At 38.3% G+C, this 13,708-nt stretch overlaps 1 protein-coding gene across 4 annotated transcripts in view; it reads left to right on the plus strand.

The window, feature by feature from the left end:
* The window catches only part of LPAR1 (lysophosphatidic acid receptor 1), a 165,094-nt gene that overhangs the window by 51,803 nt on the left and 99,583 nt on the right, over positions 1 to 13,708 (plus strand). The window contains exon 1 of one of the 4 annotated variants that reach the window (XM_060153341.1): positions 4,686 to 4,728. The exons of the other annotated variants lie outside the window; for them this stretch is intronic. The gene's annotated coding sequence lies outside the window, so the exon portion shown is untranslated. Of the gene's footprint in view, positions 1 to 4,685; positions 4,729 to 13,708 lie in introns of those variants that run through there. 4 annotated transcript variants of the gene reach the window in all.

Below are 13,708 nucleotides of genomic sequence, written 5' to 3' on the forward strand. Positions count from 1 at the left end.
TCTTTTTCTTGTCTGATTGCTGTGGCTAGGACTTACAATACTATGTTAAATAGAAGTGATAAGAGTGGGCATCTTGTCGTGTTCCTGAATTTAGAGGAAATGCTTTCAACTTTTCACTGTTGAATATGATGTTAGCTGTGGGCTTATCATAAATGGTCTTCATTATGTTGAGATATGTTTCCTCTGTACCCACTTTGATGAGAGTTTGTGCCATGAATGCATGTTGTATTTTGTCAGATGCTTTTTTGGCATCTATTGAAATGATCACATGATTTTTATCATTACTTTTGTTAGTGTGGTGTATCACACTGACTGATTTGCAAATGTTGAACCATCCTGTGTCCCTTTAATAAATTCAACTTGATCATGGTGTATGATCCTTTTTATATATTGTTGGATTTGGTTTGCTAATATTTTGTTGAAGATTTTTGCATCTATATTCATGAAAGGTATTGGCCTGTAATTTTCTTTTTTTTGTAGTGCCTTTGCCTGATTTTGATATAAGGGTAATGGTATGGCCCGGTAGAATAATTTGAGAGTGTTCTATCCTCTTCAGTTTCTTGGAATCATTTGAGAAGGATAAGTATTAGTTCTTCTTTATATGTTTGATAAAATTCCCCTGTGAAGCCATCTGGTCCTGGATTTTGTTTGCTGGGAGGTTTTTTCTTCCTTTTTATTACAAGTTCAATTCCACTTTTAGTGATAGGTCTGTTCAGGTTGTTCATTCCTTCTTGATTCAGTCTTGGCAGGTTGTATTGAGTATGTTTCTAGGAATTTGTCCATTTCTTCTAGGTTGCCCAATTGGTTGGCATATCACTGTTGTAGTGTTCTCTTATGATTGTTGTACCTCTGTGGTATTGGTTCTTATTTTTTCTCTTTCGTTTCTTATTTTGCTTATTTGGGTCCTTGCTCTTTTCTTCTTGGTGAGCCTGGCTAGAGGTTTGTTGATTTTGTTTCTCCTTTCAAAAAAACAGCTCTTGGTTTTATTGATCTTTTGTATTGTTTTTTGATATCTATTTTATTTATTTCCTCTCTGATCTTTATTATTTTCTTCCTTCTGCTGAATTTGGGCTTTATTTGTCATTTTTCTAATTCCTTTACGTGGTAGGTTAGGTTGTTTATTTGAGATTTTTCTTGTTTCTTGAGAAAGGTCTGTATCACTGTAAACTTTCCTCTTAGGGCTGCTTTTGCTGCATCCCATAGATTTTGGAGTGTTGTGTTTCCATTTTCATTTGTCTTGAGGTATTTTCTGATTTCCTCTTTGATTTCTACATTGACCCATTTTTTTTTTAATTATTTATTTTTTTTCTGTGTTGGGTGTTCGTTTCTGTGTGTGGGCTTTTTCTAGTTGCAGCGAGCAGGGCCCACTCTTCATCGCAGTGCACGGGCCTCCCACTGTCGCGGCCTCTCTTGTTGCGTAGCACAAGCTCCAGACGTGCAGGCTCAGTAGTTGTGGCTCATGGGCCTAGTTGCTCTGTGGCATGTGGGATCTTCCCAGACCAGGGCTCGAACCCGTGTCCCCTGCATTGGCAGGCAGATTCTCAACCACTGCATCACCAGGGAAGCCCAACCCATTGGTTTTTTAGTAGCACTTTGTTTAGTCTCCACGTGTTTGTTCTTTCTCCATTTTTCCTTCTGTAGTTGCTTTCTAGTTTCATTCTGTTGTGGTTGGAAAAAATGATTGATATTTCTATTCTCTTAAATTTGTTGAGACTTGTTTTGTGGCCTAGCATGTGATCTATCCTGGAGAATGATTAATGTGCACTTGAAAAGAATGTGTATTCTGTTGTTTTTGGATGTAATGTCCTGCAGATATCTATTAAGTCCAACTGGACTTGTTGTCTCTTTTAAGACCACTGTTGCCTTATTAATTTTCTGTCTGGATGATCTCTCCATTGATGTGAGTGGGGTGTTCTCACCTACTATTATTGTACTGTTGTCAATTTATCCCTTTATGTTTGTTAGTATTTGCTTTATATGTGTAGGTGCTTTTGCATTGGGTGCATATATTGTTAGTGAGTGTAACATCCTGTTCCTGTACTGATCTCTTATATAATCGCCTTCTTTGTCTTTTGTTATAGCCTTTGTTTTAAAGTCTGTTTTATCTGATATGAGTTTTGTTGTCCTTGCTTTCTTGTCATTTATGTTTGCATGCAACTTTTTTTCCCATTACTGCACTTTCAGTCCATATATGTCTTTAGCCCAGAAGTGAGTCTCTTGTAGGCAGCATGTAGAAGGGTCTTGTTTTTTTTTTTAATAAATTTATTTATTTATTTTTGTCTGTGTTGAGTCCCCATTGCTGCATGTGGCGAGTGGGGGCTACTCTTCGTTGCAGTGTGTGGGCTTCTCATTGCGGTGGCTTCTCTTGTTGCGGAGCACGGGCTCTAGGCGCGTGGGCTTCAGTAGTTGTGGCACGCAGGCTCAGTAGCTGTGGCTTGCAGGCTCTAGAGCACAGGCTTAGTAGTTGTGGCACATGGGCTTAGTTTCTCTGCGGCGTATGGGATCTTCCTGGACCAGGGCTTGAACCTGTGTCTCCCGCATTGACAGGCAGATTCTTAACCACTGTGCCACCAGGGAAGCCGGCTCTTGTTTTTTTATTCAGTTAGTTGCCCTATGTCTTTTGATTGGTGTATTTATTAGTCATTGACATTTAAAGTAATTATTGATAGGTATGTACTTACTGCCATTTTAATACTTGTTTTCCAGTTGTTTTTGTAGTTCTTCTCTGTTCATTTTAAATTCTTTTTGTTTTTTTTTTCTCTTATAGTTTGATGGTTTGCTTTACTAGTATGTTTGTGTTCCTTCCTTTTTGGTTTTTATATATCTGTTGTAGATTTTTGATTTGTGGTTACCATGACGTTCATATATGTTGACCTGTAACTGTATCTACTTGCTTTAAACTGGTAGTCATATAAGTTCAAGCACATTCTAAGAGATGTACATTTTTTTTTACTCCGCTCACCCCAATTTTGTGTTTTTGATGTCCTATTTTACATCTTCGTGTTTGTCCTTTTACTGCTTATTGCAGTTATAGTTGCTTTTACAATATTTTTGTCTTTTAATCCATGTACTGGCTTATTTATGTGGTTGATCCTTAATCCTTATCATATATTTGCCTCTTCTAGTGGGGTTTTCCCTTTCCTGTGGATTCTTTCTTTTCCATTTAGAGAAGACACATCAACATTTCTTTTAGGGGAGGTTTAGTATTAATGAACTCTTCTAGTTTTTGCTTCTCTGAGAAGTTCTTTATTCCTCCTTCTATTCTAAATGATAATCTTGTTGGGTACAGTGTTCCAGGTTTCAAGTTTTTCCCTTTCAGCGCTTTGAATATGTTATGCCACTTCCATCTGGCCTGCAAATTTTCTGCAGAGAAATCAGCTGATAGCCTTATGGGGATTCCCTTGTATCTGACTTTTTTTTTTTTTTTTTCCTCTTGCTGCCTTTAGAATTCTCTCTTTAACTTTTGCCATTTTAATTATGATATGTCCTGGTGTGGGTCTGTTTCAGTTCATCTTGTTTTGGACCCTCTGTGCTTCTCATACCTGGATATCATTTTCCTTCTTCAGGTTTGGGAAGTTTTCAGCCATAATTGCCTCAAATACATTTTTTGATCCCCTTCTCTCTCTTCTTTTTCTGGAACCCCTATAATGTGAATGTTGGAACACTTAATGTTATCCCAGAGATCTCTTAAATTGCTTTCATTTTTAAAAATTTGTTTTTCTTTCTGACTTTCTGATTGGGTGGTTCCCATTATTCCATCTTCCAGATCACTTATGCATTCTTCTGTATCACTTAGTCTGCTATTCATTCCTTCTAGTGTGTTTTTTATTTCAGCTATTGAATCATTAATTTCTGATTGGGTCTTTTTTCTATATTCTAGTTCCTTGTTCAGTGTTTAAGTCAATTCTTTTTCCTAATTCAGTTAACGTTTTTGTTAGCAGTGTTTTGAATTATTTATCTGGTAAATTGTTTATTTCTATTTCATTATTTTTTCAGGGGTTTTCTTTTCCTCTTTCAATTGAGTAGTTCCTCTACCTTTTCATTTTGCTAAACTTTCTCTGCCTCTATGAACTTAGATATAACAGTTACCTATTGTGGTCTTGAAGGGGTGTTCTTATGTGGGAGCATCCCTATACAGACTGCTTTTAGCCAGTGCCTTTGGTGGGAGTGCTGGGTTTGACATGGATGCCATTCCCATCTTTCCTTAGGGTGTGCTGGCAGCTTTCACCTTGGTGGGGGCGGGGGTGCTAGAGATGGAGGGGCAAGAGCTGGAGCCAGGTGTGAGGTGGGACTTCCTTTCTGCTGCTCAGTGGCTGTCACTGCCCTGTCAGGGGTGGGGGGTTGATCCCAAGTTGCTGGGGCAGAAGCCTGAGGGTGGAGCTCATGTTGGCTCTGTTCCCTTTAAGTGTGTGTTTTCCCTTCTCCCTTCACTGGGACTTTGCCCCAGAAGAGGGAAGTGCTGAAGCAAGTGGGGCCTGTGCATAGACAGAGGTCTAATGTGTTGCCTCCGTAGGTGGCTGTGGCTCTGCTCAGACACAGCCTCAGGTGTGAGCCCCCTTTGTCTCTCATAGCCGATCATTCTCCCCTTCCTTTACCACCCCTGCCCTGTTGTGGAACTACTCCACAGGGCTGGTGGGTACCCGCATGGATTCTCAAGGAGTGTTGGAGAGTTAGCTGTGGTAGGGGGACGCCATCAGAGATCTGGGCAGCTCCTGGGGCACTACCTAGGTAAGCACATTGCTCACGCATGCTCCTTATGAGTGGAGTCCAGTCTTCTGCAACCTTTCTGTCTGACTCAGTGGTCTTCCAGATAGCCAAGGGGGCTTGTCTCCACTGTGTCGGACCCCAGGACTAGGATGCCCAGTCTCTGGCTTGACCTGCTGACTCCCCGGGGCAGGTGTCCACTTGTGTAATCTCCCTTTTTCTCTGGGTCCCTTCCCAGGGGCACAGGTCCCAAGCTGACTGCTTTTCTTCCCTTCCTACTTGACTACTTTTGTATCTTTCTTACAGCCTTGGATGTATAGGAGTCCTTCTGCCAGTTTCCAGGTTTCAGTGAGAATTTTTCCACATGTAGATGTATTTTTGATGTGTTTGTGGGAGATGATGAGCTCTACGTCCTTTTACTCGGCCATCTTGATCTTGTTCCCCATACTGTTTTGATTACTATAGCTTTGTAATGAAGCTTGAAATCAGGAATTGTGATGCTTCCAGCTTTATTCTGCTTTCTCAGGATTGCTTTGGCTATGTGGGATCTTTTATGGTTCCATATCAATTTAGGATTGTTTGTTCTATTTCTGTGAAAAATGCCATTGGAATTTTGATTTGGATTGCACTGAATCTATGGATAGCTTTGGGTAGTATGGATATGGTAACAATATTCTTCTGATCCATGAGCACAAGATATCTTTCGATTTATTTGTGTCTTCAGTTTTTCTCATCAGTCTCTTGTAATTTTCAGTGTACAGGTCTTTCACTTCCTTTGTTAAATTTATTCCTAAGAATTTTATTGTTTTAGATGCTATTATAAATGGGGTTGTCTTTCTTTATTTTTCAGGTATTCATTATTAGAGTATAAAAACACAATGGATTTTTGTATGTTTATTTTTATATCTTGCAACTTTACTGAATTAGTTTATTACACCTAACAGTTTTTTGATGGAATCTGTAGGATTTTATATAGTTAAGATCGCATCATCTGCAAACAACTTTACTGCTTCCTTTTGATTTGGATACCTTTTATTTGTATTGTCTAATTGCTCTGGTTAGGACTTCCAGGTCTATATTGAATAGGAGTGGTAAGAGTGGATATCCTTGTCTTGTTCCTGACCTTGGTGGGAAAAATTTCACCCTTTTACCGTTGAGTATGATATTAGCTGTCAGTGTGTCATAATAGCCTTTATTATGTTGAGGTACATTCCTGCTATACCCAGTTTGTTTTGAGTTTTTATCATGAACGTATGTTGAATTTGTCAAATACTTTTTCTGCATCTATTAAGAGGATCATATGACCTTTATCCTTTATTCTGTTAATGTGGTGTATTACATTAATGGATTTTTATTATGTTGACCCATTCTTATATCCTAGAGATAAATCCCACTTGATCATGGTGTCTCATCCTTTTAACATGGTGTTGAATTTGGTTTGCCAGAATTTTGTTGAGAATTTTCGCATCTTTATTCGTCAGGGACATTGGCCTGTAGTTTTCTTTTCTTGTAGTATCCTTATCTGGCTTTGGTATCAGGGTATGCTGGTCTTGTAAAATGAGTTTGGGAGTGTTCCCTCCTCTTCAGTTTTTTTGGGAGAGTTTGAGAAAGATTGGTATTAATTCTTCTTTAAGTGTTTGATAGAATTCACCAGTGAAACCTTCTGGTCCTAGTCTTTCCCTTTCGGGAGGTTTTGCTTTTTCAGTCTCCTTATTATTGGTCTGTTCAGTTTTTCTATTTCTTTATGATTCTGTCCTGGCGGATTGTATGTTTCTAGGGATTTATCCATTTCTTCTAGATCATCCAGTTTGTTGGCTTATAATTGTTCATAGTCATGACTCTTGTTCTTTTATAACCTCTTGTAACCTGGCTGAAACTTGTTTGGAGATAAATGGGATCCAGAAAATAAGTAAATGATGGAATATCTGCCTCTGCTTTGAAACGAGCTTCTTGTTTGGAGAAACTTTCCCAGCCCTTGGTCAGTATTTCTTTATGTCTCCTCCATTTGATGGATGCACTACAGTTATTGCCTGGCTGTGAAAGAGTTAATGTTTCCCATTACCAGGCACTGACATAGGCAGTAGGGGAAATCTGGCTCATTTTGTTTCAAAATACACCATACCTCAAATAAGTACAAACAGCTGCAATGTGGGATTGGGGCCAAAAGAAATCCGTGTGGTGCTCTGAGCTCCAACTGAGAGGAGTTCATGTAACATGGACCTGAGATCAGGCTCCAAAACGAAACCATCAGGTCCCAACAGGAGGAGAGTCCTTGATTGTCATCCTGGTCACCTCCACAGCCACCGCCCAAAGAAACTGGTGTGGTTCGAGGTGACCTTTTCCTTTTCCCTCTGGAACCACTTCTCTGCAGCGGGTTTAACACTACATTCAGTTTCTTGGAGCCCAGAACTACAGTAGTGTAAATCGGAGACATCTTGGAACACAGAGCATTTATAGATATGTTGCCTGCTTATTTTATTTCCATGACTTGGCTTAAAATAGCAATCACACTGAGTCCGACCCTCCAGCACACTCCTCCTTTTCTAGCCCCCGTTTCAAGCCCCAGTTCTTGGTCAGGTAGAAACTGCTGCAGCTGAGTCTGTTTGGTTGTTTCTTCATCTTCCAGATTTTTTAGGTAATATCAGTTTAGCAAAACCTTGTTTTTTTTTTTCTGATCCCTTTTATAACCAGAATTTCATTTTTCATGTTATAATGCCTTATCTTCTCTTTGGAGTGGCCATATAATCCCTTTCACACTAGGGAGAAATATTCTGCATGACAGTCTTCATTCTCCCATGTTTGGATTTCCCCCTGTGATCTTCTGGACATTCAGGATAGCATCTTTCAGGATGATGGTTGGATGGTTAGAAGTCTTTAAAGTGGCACCTCACAGCTGTTTTTAGGTCTCCACTTGGTTTTTAGGTCACGTCTCAGGCAGAGGGACCTGTGGCTACTTTGTGGCTTTATTATTGCCTCACAGTTTAAAAAAGGCTTCTTTTCCTGTCTATATTCTGCTTTTGTGATAAACAGCTTCAACAACAATCGAAAAAGATGCCAGATATCCACTGTTACATTGAAAACCCTTTCATAAAGGGAAAACAGGAGTTTCAATACCATTCACTTGAGAGTTAGGGAGGAGCCCTTTTTTGGTTTATTTGTTATCATGGTTACTGAGTTATTGTGAACAGAGAGGAGTCATTTGATTCCCTTTGCTTCACATTCCTGATTTCTTCCACAGGGTGATATGTTTGAAATGTTGCTCACAGAATTGTTACATTAATGAATGAGGCCATCCTTTCCTTGTTGACCTCTCAAGTGGGCAAAAGCATGTATGTGAATTCTCAGGAAAACTACAGTCTTCACATATCTTCAACCCAGCTGGGAATAACTCATTCTCCAACACAATACTAGTTTTCTTTAGATTTCCCTCTATTACCTACTGTTTTGTTTTTTTTTTTTTTTTTTTGGTTTTGTATGTTCTTTTCAAAGATAGGAGCAGGTGAAGCCATTCTTAGGAATTTAGTTTTTTTTGTTTTTTTTTTTTGCGGTACGCGGGCCTCTCACTGTTGTGTCCTCTCCCGTTGCGGGGCACAGGCTCGGGACGCGCAGGCTCAGCGGCCATGGCTCACGGGCCCAGCCGCTCCGCGGCATGTGGGATCTTCCCGGGCCGGGGCACGAACCCGTGTCCCCTGCATCAGCAGGCGGACTCTCAACCACTGCGCCACCAGGGAAGCCCTTACCTACTGTTTTAAAGAGGTATTGCCAAGAAGGACTTCACTAAAGAAAAGTGATATCTATTGTAGCAGGAAAGGAAATGAAATTTCATTTTTTCCCCCATGGTGAATTAGATACTAGGGTTGTATTCAACAGGTTTGATTTTTTTTTTTCCCCCTTAAAACTTTGGGCAGGATCTATAAGTCTAGATTTAGGATGTACACTGATTTTCTTTTTTTTAAAAGCTGTTATCTCCGACTTAATTAGAAGTTAGTGAAGGAAACAAAGTTTCTTATTTGGTTCTTGAACTCTGAAAATAAACAAAAATTTCATATTTTTGAATAGCACACTGTGGGCCAAACAACATCTGGAAGAGATTATTCTCACTAGTTGGCAGAAGAAATTTCATAATCCACCGCCTCAAAGAACATGGTACCTTGTCACATTTTCCCTATATATGGGAAACAAGACATTCTTAGGACCACATTTGTGGGGTATCTGCCCTTTTCTTTGTTCTGCATTGAATATAAATGTGTCTCTCTACTACTGTAGTGTTTCTTTAGCTTTTGGAAATACAGCAAAACTTGGTGGGATGTTGCCGCCTGCACTGTTTACTGTGGTCCAGATTTCTCCTTTTTCAAAAGACCTTTTCGGCAGCATGCCTCCTATACTCTGCCGTTTGTCTGAGACGTCTTTTCCTGTCTTCTCTAAAATCAGGCGCATGTGTGTCTGCGATAGTCATGTAATTTGTAACAGTAACTTCTAACTAGATTAAAATTTTTTTTCTTTAAATTCAGTTTCTTCTTGTGCACATCTATTCTTATGGTTAGTAGTGACACAGGAACACTCTCTTCCAATTAAACACATTTTATTGTAGATCGTGGGGCTTCTCCTCCTCCCCCACTCCTCCTTTCTCAAACTTACAGAAAAGTTGCAAGTGCAGTACAAAAATGCAAAGAACCTTTTATCTTGCCAAGTCAATTAGGAATGAATTACTGACATGATGTCCTAACACTCTCAAGTACTTTATAATGTATTTCCTAAAAACAAGAACGTTCTTCCACATAGTCACAAAACAATCATCAGAGTTCAGAAATTAACATCACTGTTATACTATCCTCTAATATTCAAATCCATTTAAGTTTTCCCCAGTTGTCTCAATAATACCCTTTATAGCAAAGGATTCATTTCAGAATCTTGCATTGTATTAGTTGGTCATGTCTCTTGTTAGTCTCTTTTAATATGGGGACAGTTTCTCAGTTTTTTTTTCTTTTATGACCTTGTTCTTTTAAAGATTATAGGATGGTTATTTTGTAGAATGTTCCTCAATTTGAGTTTGACCCTGTTTTTTTTGGTTAATTAAACTCAGATTTTGAAACTTTGACAGGAATATCACAAAAGTGATGCCATAGTCTTCTCATTGCATCCTATCAGGTGGCACACAGTGTGTATTTGTCCCAATTTCTGGTGATGTTTACTTTGATCACTTGATGAAGGTAGTGTCTTCCAGACTTCTCCACTGTAAAGTTACTGTTTTTCCTTTGTAAGTAGTAAGAATTTTGTGGGCAAATATTTGAGTCTATGTAAATATCCTATTTCTTGTCAAACTTTTATTAGTTAATTTATATTATAATGAACTCAAAGGTCCCTATTTTATTCAAAGTGTTATAAATCTGTTCTGTCATTTATTTTGAATCTCAAAAATGTCCATTTGAGGCCAGGGAGGGGCCCTTTAAGCTAATTTCCTTGTCTTTTTAACCTCTTCATAATTCTTTGAGTGCTCTCTTTCTTTCGGGCACAAGAAGATGTTCCAAGTCATTGTATACTTCCCTGGCCACAGCTCTGGACTCAGGCGTTTCTCCAGAGAGCCTGGTTCCTTTCAGTAGAGAATGGTATTTAGAGACCAAGATCGAAGTGCTAGGATACTCATAGTTATTGGGGTGCCACTACTCCCAGGCCTCTGACTTGCATACACACACATGTACACCCCACCACACACTCTTAAACCTCTATTTTTATTTCTATAGCTCTTGAAAACCGTGAGTCTGTATCTCTCTCTCCTCCTCTGCTGGATGCCCCTTTACCTTTTATGCTCTGACAAGTGCTGTCAGCTGCCTTCCCATGGGGACATCCTCCTTACCTCACTTAACCTCTGACACTCGGCATTGGGCTACCCTTGCGTTGTTACAAATATATGTATATATTATAGTTAGTGCTCAGATTTTCTTATAAGCCAGTGTTTTCCTTTCAAGGAAAATATTCTTTAAATATTGTATTTTAAAAATCTGTATCATAGCATTTTTCTTTATTATAAGACATGCTTCGTATTAATACTTTTTATCGGGGACGTACATGAAGTGCATATATTTAAAATGTGCCATTTGATTTGTTTTGACATGTGTATATACTCTTGAAATCGTCGCCACCATCAAGGTAATGAACATATCTACCACCCCTCAAATTTTCTCCTGTCCCTTTGAAGTCCTTCCTTCTGTTACCTTACCCTCCCCTCATATTTCCTGGCAATTACTGATCTGCTTTTGGTCACTATAAATTAGTTTGCTTTTTCTATAGTTTTATATAAATGGAATCATACAGCCAATGCTGTGTTTTGTTTGGCTTCTTTCACTCAGTGTAATTATTCTGAGATTGGTACATGCTTTTGTGTCTCTAACTAGTTCATGTCTTTTTATTGCTGAGTAGTAATTCCACTGTATGGACGTTACAGCAATTTGTTTATCTGTTTGTTTGTGAATTGACATTTGAGCTGTTTCCAGTTTTTGGCTATTAAAGATAAAGCTACTGTAAACATTTGTGCTCAAGTCTTTGTGCTGACATACTTTCTTTACTCTTGAGTAAATACCTAGGAGTGAAATGGCTTGATTGGATAGTAAGTGCATATTTAATTTTAAAAAAACCTGCCAAATTGTTTTCCAAATTGATCCTATCTTCCATTCCCATAGCAGTGTGTGAGAGTTGCAGTTGATTCATATTCTCACCAACACTTGGTATGGTCAGTCTTTTTAATTTTGGTTATTCTATTGATATGTAGTGGTATTTCATTGTGGTTTTAATTTGTTTCTTCCCAATTGCTCTTCTGTGCTTATTTGCTGCCTGTATATTATCTTTGGTGAAGTGTCTAAATCTTTTGCCCAGTTTAAAAAGTGAGTTTGGTTTTTTACTGAATATTGAGATTTTTAAAAATACATGTTGGATACAAGTCCTTTATTAGACATGATTTGAAAGTATTTTCACCCAGTTTGTGGCTTGTTTTTTAAATTTACTTAGTGTCTTTTTTGTTTGTTCGTTTGTTTGCGGTACGCGGGCCTCTCACTGTTGTGGCCTCTCCCGTTGCGGAGCACAGTCTCCGGACGCGCTGGCTCAGCGGCCATGGCTCACGGGCCCAGCCGCTCCACGGCACGTGGGATCCTCCCAGACCGGGGCACGAACCCGTGTCCCCTCATCGGAAGGCAGACTCTCAACCACTGCGCCACCAGGGAAGCCCCTTACTTAGTGTCTTTTGAAGAGCAGAAGAACTTTTGATGAAGACTAGTGTTTCAGTTTGTTTTTTATGGATCATGCTTTTGATATCTTTCCTAAGAAAAATTTGCCTGACCCAACTCCGCAGAGATTTTCTCTTATGTTTTCTTCTAGCAGTTTTATGTCAATAGTCCTAGGTTTTACGTTTAGGTCTAATGAGCTAATTTAAGATTACTTTAAGTTAATTTTTGTGATTTGAATTATGAAGCAAAGTTGTTTTTTGTTTTGTATTCAAATAAACAGTAGTTCAGCACAATTTGTTGGAAAGGCTCTTCTTGCTCCACTGCATGGCCTATTTACCTTTGTCCAAAATTAGTTGTTTATATAAGTATAGGTCTACTCAACTTTCTATTATGTTCCATTAATCTATTTGTCTTTCTTTAGGCCCATACCACACTATCTTTATTCTTTATATCCTTTAATGTCTATTGGGTCAGTGGTGACCACCCCTCTTTTGTTTCTGCCATTAAAAATTTGTGTCATCTTTTTTCCCTAACCAGTTTGGTTAGAGGGTTAGCAATTGTATTGATTTTCTCAAAGAAACAGCTTTTGGGTTTATTGCTTTTATTTTCTGCTATTATAAGATTATTGTTATCTGCTGTTATTCACTGTTTCCTTTCTTTCTGCTTACTTTGGGTTATGAGACCATCTTTTTCTGGTTTCTGATGGTCATTTATTTGAGACTTCTTTTCTACTCTAAATGTTTAATGCTATCATTTTCCTCTTCGACACTGCTTTAGTGGCACCCCATAAATACTGATGCTTTGGTTTGTTCTTCATTCGAAACACTCAAAATATTCAATTCAAAATACTTTCTAATTCCTCCTTCAATTTCTTCTTTATTGCATAAGGTATTTAGAGAGATGATAGTTTTCCAGCATTTAGTGATCTTCCAGAGATCTTTCTGTTATTGATTTCTAGTTTAATTCAGTTGTGGTCAGAGACCATACTTTATATGACTTGAATCCTTTTAAATTTATTGCGACTTGTTTTATGGCCCAGAATATGGTCTATCTTGGTACCAGTTCTTTTTGCACTTGAGGAGAATGTGTATTCTGCTGGCACTCAGGTAAGTGTTCTAAAAATGTCAGTCAGATCAAGTTGATTGATTATGTTGTTCAAGTTCTTGTTATCCATATTGATTTTCTGTTCTATCCGTTAATTACAGAGGGGTATTGCAATTTTGGCTGTAATGGCGGATTTATGTGTTGCTCCTCTCATCAGTTTTTACTTCATATCATTGGAAGTTCCCTTATTAGATGTATAAACTTTTATTATTGCTGTGTCATCTTGACGAATTGGCCCCTTTATCATTATTAAATGACTTTCTTTATCCTTGGTAATGTATTCTGCTCTGAAATCTACTCTGCCAGATATTAATATAGGCACTCCAGTTTTATTTTTAGTGTCAGCTTGGCAGATCTTTTTCCTTTTCCTTTTAAACTATTTGTGTCTTCATATTTAAAGTATGGTTCTTGTAGGTAGTGTATCTTGTAGGGAGTTGGGTCTTGCTTTTTTATCCAGTGTGACAATATCTGCCTTTTAATTGGGTTGTGTAGACCACTTCTTGTGTGTATGTGTGTGTGTGTATTTTGTTATGGTTTTATTTAAGTCCATCATCTCGCTCATCTTGCTGTTTGCTTATTTGTCCTGTCCATTCTTTGTTTCTCATTTTTTTTTTTGCATTTGGTATATTTTATGATTTTTATCTCCTCCTAAGCATATTAGCTATAATTCCTTGTTTTGTTTT

Source organism: Lagenorhynchus albirostris, chromosome 7, assembly GCF_949774975.1.
Source record: "Lagenorhynchus albirostris chromosome 7, mLagAlb1.1, whole genome shotgun sequence".
NCBI classification, from domain to species: Eukaryota; Metazoa; Chordata; class Mammalia; order Artiodactyla; family Delphinidae; genus Lagenorhynchus; species Lagenorhynchus albirostris.